Below are 10,594 nucleotides of genomic sequence, written 5' to 3'. Positions count from 1 at the left end.
AAGTGCTGTCAGCATGTGGTGTGCTTGACCTTCCCAGGTCGAGCAGTGTCAAGTGTGGTAGAAGGTTGGGGGCCATGCCTTGTCCGTCAGCGTAATCAGCCTGTGCCCGTTCTCTTCTCGTTTTCCTTAAGCCTGGGTTACGCTGGTCCGTGCGGGACCTTAGGGACCTACGTGGACACTTGGCAGCGGCACCGGCCCACTGTTCCTGCTTTAGCGTGGGGATGCCCCTTGCTGGTAATGGTAGAGCTGCTCTGATCCGGGGTGAGGGGCTTATCCAGATCTCAGCGACAGCAGACGGGGAGAATGTTCTGGCTCCGATGCCTTCCTCATCAGCTGTCATTGGGCCAGTTACTTAAAGTCCGGGAGCCTCACTTTCTCCATTGGTATACAGCCGACAAGGATATGTGGCTTTTTCGATTGGGGTTAGGGTTGGCGAGGGGAGGAAGGAAAGTGGCTGCTGGTGGACAATGGCGTGTCATTTTGGGGTGATGAAAACATTTTAAACTCGCATTGTGGTGTAATGGGTTGCACAACTCTGAATGTGCGGCACTCCGTGCTTTAAATGTGCGGATCACACATTATGTGAATCCTGACTTCCTGAGAAAAAACCGAAATCTGAATGAGTGACAGTAGCAATTAGTACAGTGCCCAGTGCTTGGTGGGTCCTCAAAAAGCAGAGGCTGGCCACCATCCTGTTACTGGTGTCCCACCCCATGATCCTTTAGAAGAGCTGTGACATTTCACAATTAATACATTGCATTAGATTTTCAGAATCTTGAATCCGTTCTTTTGTCCAGAATGGGCTGGGATGTGTTCATGTCATACACATTACAAATTGAATTGTTGAGCTCTTTGCACACTGCTTCGTATTTACTATTTTCAGCTGATTTCATCAGGCCTGTCTTCGGGGGAATCTTCAGTCGGGAATATGTGCCATTCATTCCGAGACTGTACGATGCACATATAGAATGTTTTGAGTCCTTCATTTCCTGGCTGGAGGCTGGGGGGAGGTGTTTGTGATACAGGAGCAGATCCCCGATATGTATTTGGGGAACCTTGAAAGCAATCCTTCCTGCAGTGCGGCTACTCCTATATTTAGCTTTTTTGTATTAGCATTTTTATTCTGAAAATTACCAGTTCTCTAACTTGTATAGTCGATTGTGTTATCTGGAGGGGGTGCCTTCCACTCGCATTCTTGTGCACATTTTCAGGGTGTTCTTCTCCAAATGTGCTGTGAATGAGATTGCTTGTTCGGATCCAACGTTGGGCCAGATAGCTTATCATATACTTCAGATGTGGTCGGCCTGTTAGAATTCATCCACCTCTGTGTAGGGTTTTTCTTTGTTTTTTTTTTTTTTTTTTTTATCCCCAGACTGCAAAATACTGCATTCATTTTGTTCTTCAAGAGTTAATGCACATCTCTTTTGAGTATAACCCATAGTTCTGCGATCTTTGTCTCCTTTCTTGAGAGTGATAAAGCATGAAATCCCTGTCAGCCCCACTGCCTGCCGTCCCAAAAGGCCACTGGCCCAGATGTCCCTCCCCAAGCCTGTTCTGGCACATTGGAGAATGCACAAAGCTTAGAGCCCACTGATGTGGGCACCAGTGGCAGGGTGGGGGTTGGTCACCCTCAGGCTCAGTCTCCTCCTGTCCTCAGCTCCTTTGGGGGCCAGGTGGACCAAGAAACCATTTTTCAATGACAAAAACCATTCACCCTGATTCATGGTCTTTTCCTTGCCCTGACCTTTATATTCTCATAAAGGTCATACGCCCTTTTAAACTTCAGTATCAGAAGTTACTAGGATCATCTGCAAGAAACGTGTTTATTTTTTTATTTTTTTAATTTTTTTTTTTTAACGTTTTATTTATTTTTGAGAGAGAGAGAGAGAGAGAGAGAGACAGAGCATGAACGGGGGAGGGTCAGAGAGAGAGGGAGACACAGAATCGGAAGCAGGCTCCAGGCTCTGAGCCATCAGCCCAGAGCCCGACGCAGGGCTCGAACTCACGGACCGCGAGATCGTGACCTGAGCTGAAGTCGGCCGTTTAACCGACTGAGCCACCCAGGCACCCCAAGAAACGTGTTTAAATGGCAGATCCGTCCAACTCCATTATGGGGCATCATTGCCCATCGTGTGTTCACATTTTTTGATCCTGGGACGGTCGCGACCAAATTCTGATTGCAGAAAAATAGCCTGTGACTTAAGTTCTAGAAGGTCGTACGTAGAAAATGTAACGTGCCTTAAAAATCCTTTTTAATGCGTTTCTTTCCTATAACCAAAGTGGTAGGATTTCAGGGTGTCCATTCCAGAGGGGTTTTGCAGACACTGCGTTAACCAGGAGAGCCCGGCTTGTGATGCTGAAGGTCGGGGTGCACACGGGCCGCCGATGCTTTCCTCCCTCGCGTTGCGGCCGGGCGCTGGCTCCCGGTGTGAGTGAGCCGTGCCATGGGGTTACAACAGGACCTGTGCTGACCGAAACACGTCCTCTCTGCCTTCCCTAGTCGAACACGTGAGTGCTACAGCTACGTGAGCGGAGCAGTTTGTGCCCAGGGCAAACCGGGTTACAGCTCTCGCACAGGCTGCATTAAAATCCTTTTGAACTGTTGGCACAAGGTTGGCAGACATTCCATTGTTTTCAGACAATAGTGACTCAAAGTTGAACTGGCTCCAGGGAGCAGGCACAGTTTTTGTACAGTAACAAGGATTTAATGCCAGCCAATTGATGGAGTCTGTCTTCCCCAAGTCGGGACGCCTTGTAATGACACGAAGCTTACATTTAAATATCTGGCTCCCGATCAGAAACTTGGCATGCTTCTCTTTTCCTTTCCATCACACGTTCCTCTCTATTTACAGTGGTTCTCTTTTTGTCCCTTCAATTCGTATTGGGGGTGGGACAGGGAACACGTCTTATTTTATGTAATTTGGGGGTTGGTCCAGCCTGTGGGCCTCGTGATCGTTCTTTCCTTCTGGTCTCTGTGCCTCTGCCGGCCGACCAGCCGTTTCGGCCCGGCTTCCTGTAACATCTCATGTTCACATTTCTCTTTCAAGGAGGTGAAGGCTTCAGAACCCCATTAGCTCAGGTCAGACACTGAGTCATCTCAGGGTGTCCTGTAACTTAGGCAGACGCCAAGTCGCCTCATAAAAAAAAAAAAATCAGGATTCTGTCCTTGTGTTCTGATGAGGTGCCTTTCTTAGCACCAATAATTAGCAAGATGAGGGTGTCACGGAGACAGGCCACAGGATGTGCTGGCCTCGTCCGCTCTGTTCAAGGGGGTCACTGCTTTAAAATGCGGGTCTCGTGCGTCGGCATGGCAGCAGGAGCTTGGAAAAAAAGATCAGCCTTCTACTTTTTGCAAAACTCCTTCCCCTGAAGAACACCAAGCATTGTATATACTTTATTGTAAATACTCCAACGATTCCTGGAGGGCAGATAAGAGGAGGCAGCTGGCTACATAGTTTAGAGAATTGAGGCACAGATGTGTCTGGTGATCTGGGAGCTAAAAATCAACACCAAGCTATGCACATCCCTACGAGGGGCCGTGCATGTGGTGAGCTTTTTAGAGACCTTATGGTGGGCTTTTCATGGACTGCCTTATGGACCCTCCACCCCCCAGCCTCCTTGCGATCAGTGCAAATAGCTTTCGTGGGGTGCGGTCCCTGGAGCTAGAAAAGGAACTGGGGCGCCTGGGTGGCGCAGTCGGTTAAGCGTCCGACTTCAGCCAGGTCACGATCTCGCGGTCTGTGAGTTCGAGCCCCGCGTCAGGCTCTGGGCTGATGGCTCAGAGCCTGGAGCCTGTTTCCGATTCTGTGTCTCCCTCTCTCTCTGCCCCTCCCCCGTTCATGCTCTGTCTCTCTCTGTCCCAAAAATAAATAAATGTTGAAAAAAAAAAAAAAAACCTCTAAAAAAAAAAGAAAAGGAAGAAGTTCCTCCTTGGAAAGCCTAGCTTTCCACCTTTGTGGGATTGCCAGAACGATGTTGCTAATGTAACTTGCCCTGTCCAGTTTTCTTTTTCATCCCTCATTGGGAGCACATCTTGTCTTCTCAGGCACGAAGTGACCCTAAATCAAAATATCAGCCTTTGGCTGTAAAGATTTTGCCTGCCGTGGTGTGAAAACACTTGTCTATAGGCCATTTAACTTTCAGAGTGTGTGTATACAAATCAATAGATTTGTCTCTGTTCATTAATGTAAAGCTATTTGTATCTGAGCACAATACAATTTCCTAATACAGTTCCCTGTGATAAATGCTTTTTTTTCCCTCCTTGAAGAAACGAGTTCAATTATTCCTTTTAATTGGGGAGAGTGCGCGTAGTCCTCTATCCGCCCCTCTCTTTCTGTCTCTTATGTTCACAGGGTTTTAGTCTTTCCCTGTGAGAGTGAATATTTTTTGCCTTTCCCCTTCTCGAGAATCTTACAAATTAAGACAAAAGATAATTACTTGGAGGGGTAAAACTGGCAGGTTCCCACGACACTTAAAATTAATGAGCTGTTGAGGACAAAATATACCTTGTCTCTGGCTCCATCGTCCCCGCCCCGCCCCTTCCCCCTTTCTTCCCATTTAACACATGATTTGACTTTTTGGCTGTGTTTGCCATTTGGGTATACTGCTGCTGAAAGATAGCAAGCTGTTACAGAAAGTGGGTTCATTTGAAAGCGATCTCTTTGTTTGCAATTCAAAGTCAATTTTATTCCAGTTTTAATTTTTGTATTTCTGAAAACGTTCTCTTTTTTCGATGCTCTGATCAAAACAGTCTGTTAAGGGATCGTGGTGCTGCGGTTCACAGAGCCCCAGTCTGATCTGTGATGTTAATGGCACCGGCTTTCCAGTCTGTAGTCCCGGGACCCCTTGGCTTCCTTAGCAGTTTTCCCAAGGTGTCAGTTCCTTGCCGGCTGGGGCTGAAACTCGTCCTCAGCCTCAGAATAGAGCCACAGCTGTGCGTTCCCTGTCGGGTAGAGCTGGTGCTCATGGAAGGATCTGGTCTTTCCCCTGGATTTCAGGAAGTTCTTGCTGGCTAACAACCACAGTGCCGCTCTTAAGGAATTTCCTTGAAACCTCAGTTTAGCAACTGACCTTGCCCCGTGGCTCATTTGGAAACGAGCAGCAGGGAAACTGTGAGCACTGGTGTCCTGCCACGTGTCTGGAGTGTGGTGACCCTCACTGACAAGCCACCAGCTGGCCGGTGCACACATCTCGTGGCCCATTAGCCTCTTTCTAGATTAATAGTTCCTCGCTGATTCCTCAGAGCCATCCTGTGAGGTAGTCAGTGGGGAAACCAAGACTTGGACAGGTACTAGCTCAAGGTCAAAGAGTTTAGCAGGTGAATTCGTGGATTCAGATTTAGGTGGCTTCCTCTCAGGGCCTGAGTGTTGTGGGGGCTTGTAGGTATTGACATGTAAGTATCCGCTCCGTCACATTCTGGAAACGATGATGTAGCTAATCAAGGAAGAGATGCTTTAGCCTAGCGATGTCAGGAGTTTTTATTTGAAGACCCCTTTTGACTCAGGAACCCCAAAAGGATTGTATTTATTGATACATTTTTCATATGGTAAATATCAAAAATGATATTAAAACGGGTTATTAAAAATTGATATTTACCATATTAAAATTAAAACTGAGGGAACTTATATATAAATATATATATAAATATATATATATATATATTTATATATATATATGAGGCATAGAAGACAGCTAGATTTTTTTTAAATATGTGTATTTTTGAAAGACAGAGCGTGAGCAGGGGAGGGGCAGAGAGAAAGGGAGACGCAGAATCCCAAGCAGGCTCCAGGCTCCAAGCTGTCAGCACAGAGCCCAACACAGAGCTCGAACTCGCAAGGTGTGAGATCATGACCTGAGCCGAAGTCGGAAGCTTAACTGAGCCACCCAGGAACCTTGAAGACAGTTAAATTCTAATGTCTGTTTCTGTGTGCAGTCTCCTGCAATACATAATTTTGGTTGACATATATGAAGAGAATCAGTCTCAGATGAAAACATAGTTGGAAAAGGGAGGAACTTTGTAGATGATTTTTATCCTTTGGTATCACACCCCCAGACTCAAGCAGTGGTAGTTTCTGCAAGGTCATTTGGCCCAGCAGTTGGAAGTGGTACTTCTCATACTCTGTTACATTAAATTTATCGTAAAGTTTTATTTATTTAAGTAATCTCTACACCCAACGTACGGCTCGAATTCATGACCCCAAGATCAAGAGTCATAGGCTCCTCTGACTTAGCCAAACCAGGTGTTTCTAAAATCCATTGGTTTGCCTTTGGCTTTGAACATTTCTCTTATCCATGCACAATTTTATAATGTTTTGTATTGATCACTTGAAAATTAATGGTTTGGGGCGACTGGGTGACTCGTTCGTTAAGTGTCTGACTCTTGATTTTGGCTCAGGTCATGATCTCACGGTTCGTGGGTTCCAGCCCCCCGTCGGGCTCTGCGCTGACAGCTCCGAGCCTGGAACCTGCTTCGGGTCCTGTGTCTCCCTCTCTCTCTGCCCCTCCCTCACTTGCACATGCTCATGCGTGTGCACACTCTCTCAAAATAAATTTTTTTAAAAATTTGAAAAAATGGTTCACCTGACTACCTCTTGTAGCGGTCAGCACCTTTCATTAAGCAACCATCAAACAATTCTCATCTTCTCTGACCTCATCAGAGAGGTATTTTAGTGTGGAGAGATTTTGAAACTCAATGGTGGCAGATAAAGCTTTTCCACAACTGTAATTTTTGCCCCAAATGGTGAATTCCACCATTGGCAGCAAAACAAAACAAAAACCAAATAACAAAAAAAAAATTCTGTTCGTTATTTCCCACCACAGGGTTGCTGTATTCATTTTGGTGAAAACGATGGACAGATAACTACATCAGTCTTTCTTTGAAATAAACGTAGCATTCCATGAAACTCCTGGCTTGCGGCTTAAATAACTGCCACACGAGTGCTTTTCCCTACAAATAACCTGCTTTGATCAGGGGATGGGCTTGGTGTGCACTTCCCCAATTGTCACACAAAGTGTGTGTGTTCAGGGGTCAGGATTTAGTGCTACTGACAATTTATACTTTATCATTCCCTGAAATGAAAACTGGCTTGTCTTCCCTTCCTTCTTGTTAAGTGCTAGTTTAAAAAAGAAAATAGTTTTATTGAGCTATGATTCACAAATCCCAAAATTTACGCAAAGCATACGATTTAATAGTTATTAGTACACGCAGAGTTGTGTGTCTGTCATTATAGTCACCTTCGGAGTGCTGTCATCTGCTTCCCCTGAGAAACCTTGTTCCCATCAGCAGGGAAAATCCTTCCCATTTTCCTGAACTCTTTCCCCACCCCCACCCCCACCCCCAGCCTGCTAATCTACTCTCTGTCTCTCTGTGTTGGTCTTTTCTGGGCGTTTCGTATGAATGGGCTCCTACAGTATGGAACCCGTCATTAATTTCTTCAACTCATCAGTGTTTTCAAGTTCCCTTTGCACTTGTGCACGTGTGGGTACTTGACTCCTTTTATTGGATGGATGATACCCCGTTTGGCTTATCTACATACCAATCAGTGAACCTTTGGGTTTCCCCTACAGTTGTATTTATTCCCCCTCAGACATTTGTATGCAAGTTTTTATGTGGAACTATGTTTTTAAAAATGTTTTAAGTTTGGGGCACCTGGGTGGCTCAGTCGGTTGCGCGTCCGACTTCGGCTCGGGTCATGATCTCGCGGTCTGTGAGTTCGAACCCCACGTCGGGCTCTGTGCTGACGGCTCGGAGCTGGAGCCTGCTTCAGATTCTGTGTCCCCCTCTCTCTCTGACCCTCCCCCACTCATGCTCTGTCTCTGTCTCAGAAATAAACATTAAGAAACAAAATTTTAAAAATGTTTTAAGTTTATTTGCTTTGAGAAAGAGCACAAGTGGAGGAAGAACACAGAGAGAATCCCCAGCAGGCTCCACACGGTCAGTGCAGAGCCCGGTGCGGGGCTCGAACTCATGAACCCTGAGATCATGTACCTGAGCCAAGATCCAGAGTCAGTGGCTCAACCAACTGAGCCACACAAATGTGGACCTACTTTTTCTGTATTTTGTGTACATACTAGCAAGTGGAATTGTCACGGTAACCCTGTTTCCCTTTTTGAGGAACTTCTGGCCTGTTTCCCAAAGCGGCTGCAACATTTTGCATTCCCACCAGCACTACATGAGGGTTAGAATTTCTCCGCATCCTCCCCAGGACTCTCCATTATCTGTCTTTTGTGGATAGCCATCCTAGTGGGTGTGAAACGGTTGTTGTCTCGTGGTGGTTTTGATTAGCATTTCCCTGATGCTAAATCCACCTTTGTTTTGTTCCGTTAATGAAATCAACACAGTGAGAAGGGCAAATAGTATCTTGGTATAATTACGAAAATAGTTGTGACCTGGGAGGGGTGCCCTGAAAGGGTCTCCGGTTCCCCCAGGGGTGGAGTCACTCATGAAGCTCGTAGAAAACGTGGGCTGTGTTTTCAGCATCTATTCCTTCTTGCACGGGCAGGGCATCAGCCACACGTCTTTTCCCCCAAGAGACAGAACTGTGCACAGGCCAGACAGTTATCTGTATGGAAGCCTTCTTCATGCCGCACCTCCCTTCAGCAGGGAGGCCAGAGGCCGTCTTGCCACAGGCTGATTTCTTAGCCGTCTGAGATGGTCCTTCGGAACATGCAGAGATGGGGTTTTGCAAACCTCTGTGTAGGAACGCCCATTTATCCCCGGTCTACAGATGGGGAAACTGAGGAGTCAGTAACTTGCCTGGGTGTAAATGGCAGTGCTGGGAATGGAGTTGCCATGATGCAGTGTTAGGAAAGGGGACGAAGCCACAGAAGAAAATCGTTCTAACCAAACAGAGGGAAGTAATGACAGAACTGGTACTTCTTCAGTAACAAAGCATGGAAGGGCATGGAATATTTGGGATTTAAAACAGAAAACCCAAAAAACCAAAAAGACAACCAGCTTCCTGTGCTGTGTTTCCATAAAGGAGCTATCTATGTTCACTGCTTTAGAAAATGGGTGAACGGTCAAGAATTGCCCAGATTCATGTTCCTCACTTGTGTTTTAATCACACTGAAGTATGACTTCTTACGGATGTTGCTTTTAATTTGTCTTGAAAGTAAGCACGGATCCTGCCAGCTTGGTGTGATTGATGGGCTCTGACGGAGTGCAGTTCCTTACACTTAGAATAAATGCCAACCATTTGAAGCTCTCCGTTTTCCCTGTAACCGAGAGTACCCACTGAAACCTTCCATAACGCCAGATCGCATACCATATTTTGACGCGGCGAGCTCTTTCACTGCAGTATTGAAAATCTCTTGAGAACATGTAGTCAGTCACTGGTGCTGGGAGGAACTTTCCAGATCGAGATTCACATCCAGTCCAGGCACGGAACATGTAAATCTGTTAGACCGTATCTGGGGTGGTAACAAGTGGACCAAAGAAGTCCGTGTAAGCAATTCAGTCGATTATCAGGAGGATGGGGGCGTCTGGTGGCTCAGTCGGTTGAGTGTCTGACTCTTGGTTTTTCAGCTCAGGTCATGATCTCATGGTTCCTGGGTTCGAGCCCCGCATCCAGCTCTGCACTCTCAGTGAGACAGTGCTTGGGGTTCTCTCTCCGCCTCACATGATCTCTCTCTCTCTCTCTCTCTCTCTCTCTCTCTCTCTCTCCCCCCCCCCTCAATAAATAAATAAGAAAGAATTAGGAAGACCAGTGGAGGAATATCTTCGCATTTGAGAACATGGGCAGGCTTTCTAAGCACAGAAGCCGAGACAGACTTTAAACAAGAAAAATGGGTTAGCAGATGCAGCATCACAAGAGCTAGGAAAGCCAATGGCAGATAAGAGGAAAATATTTTTCACCTCTGTGACACGAAAGTAATTGACAGGACACGACAGAGGTGAGAGAGAAGGCGTACGGAGCTGTGGGCACACGTTTGGAGGCTGCTGTCCTCGGAAGAGAGGCTTAGTTGGTTTTGAGCCCTCGGAAAGGGCTGTGGGTGGAGGGGAGCGTGACTTCTTTGCGCCCCCGCGGGAAGAGACTTCCGCTCCAAGGAGGCGTAGACTTACAGCCGCCTGGGTGCACTTGGCCTGGAAGTCAGCCTGGTGGGGGTGGGCATGGCCTGGAGAGGAGGTGCCTGGGGGCGGTGGGGTGAGCGTGGCGACCTTTCAGGCCCGCCCGCCCTTTCAGGCCCGCCCGCCCCCGTCTGTCAGGAGCCTTTCTAAAATGAGCACTGGCTGCACTGCAAGGGCTCCATGTGGTCTGTTCTGCCAGAGCCTGTGGGGAGTCTTTTCCCTCTCCTTCCCTGAGGACACAGGCCAATATTGCCCGGATGGTTTGAGGGCAGGGGAAGCCTGTGCTGTGGGAGGGGCAGATGGTAAAAGCTCATTGTATTCCGTGGAGAGGGGCCAGACCCCCCCCCCCCCCCACCCCCCCCCCCCCGTCCGGGCTCACAAGCCCCAGCTGTAATGTGGAAAAAGGAACTCCTGGCAGGAACAGAATTGACCGTCAAGTTGCTGAGCGTTGCTGTTCTCTTTGGAATTGCCTGGGTGGGTGGCATCATGGCACATGCTTGGGGACCGGGGAGGCGGTGAGCTTGG

General features: G+C 47.4%; 1 protein-coding gene across 9 annotated transcripts in view; it reads left to right on the top strand.

Annotated features, from left to right (window-relative positions):
• The window catches only part of JARID2 (jumonji and AT-rich interaction domain containing 2), a 275,578-nt gene that overhangs the window by 228,965 nt on the left and 36,019 nt on the right, over positions 1-10,594 (top strand). The gene's annotated exons all lie outside the window — the stretch shown is intronic.

The sequence above is a fragment of the Neofelis nebulosa genome, chromosome 6, assembly GCF_028018385.1.
Source record: "Neofelis nebulosa isolate mNeoNeb1 chromosome 6, mNeoNeb1.pri, whole genome shotgun sequence".
In the NCBI taxonomy this organism is placed as follows: domain Eukaryota; kingdom Metazoa; phylum Chordata; class Mammalia; order Carnivora; family Felidae; genus Neofelis; species Neofelis nebulosa.
Note: the sequence above shows the minus strand (reverse complement) of the source record. Positions and strands in the feature narration are given on the sequence as shown.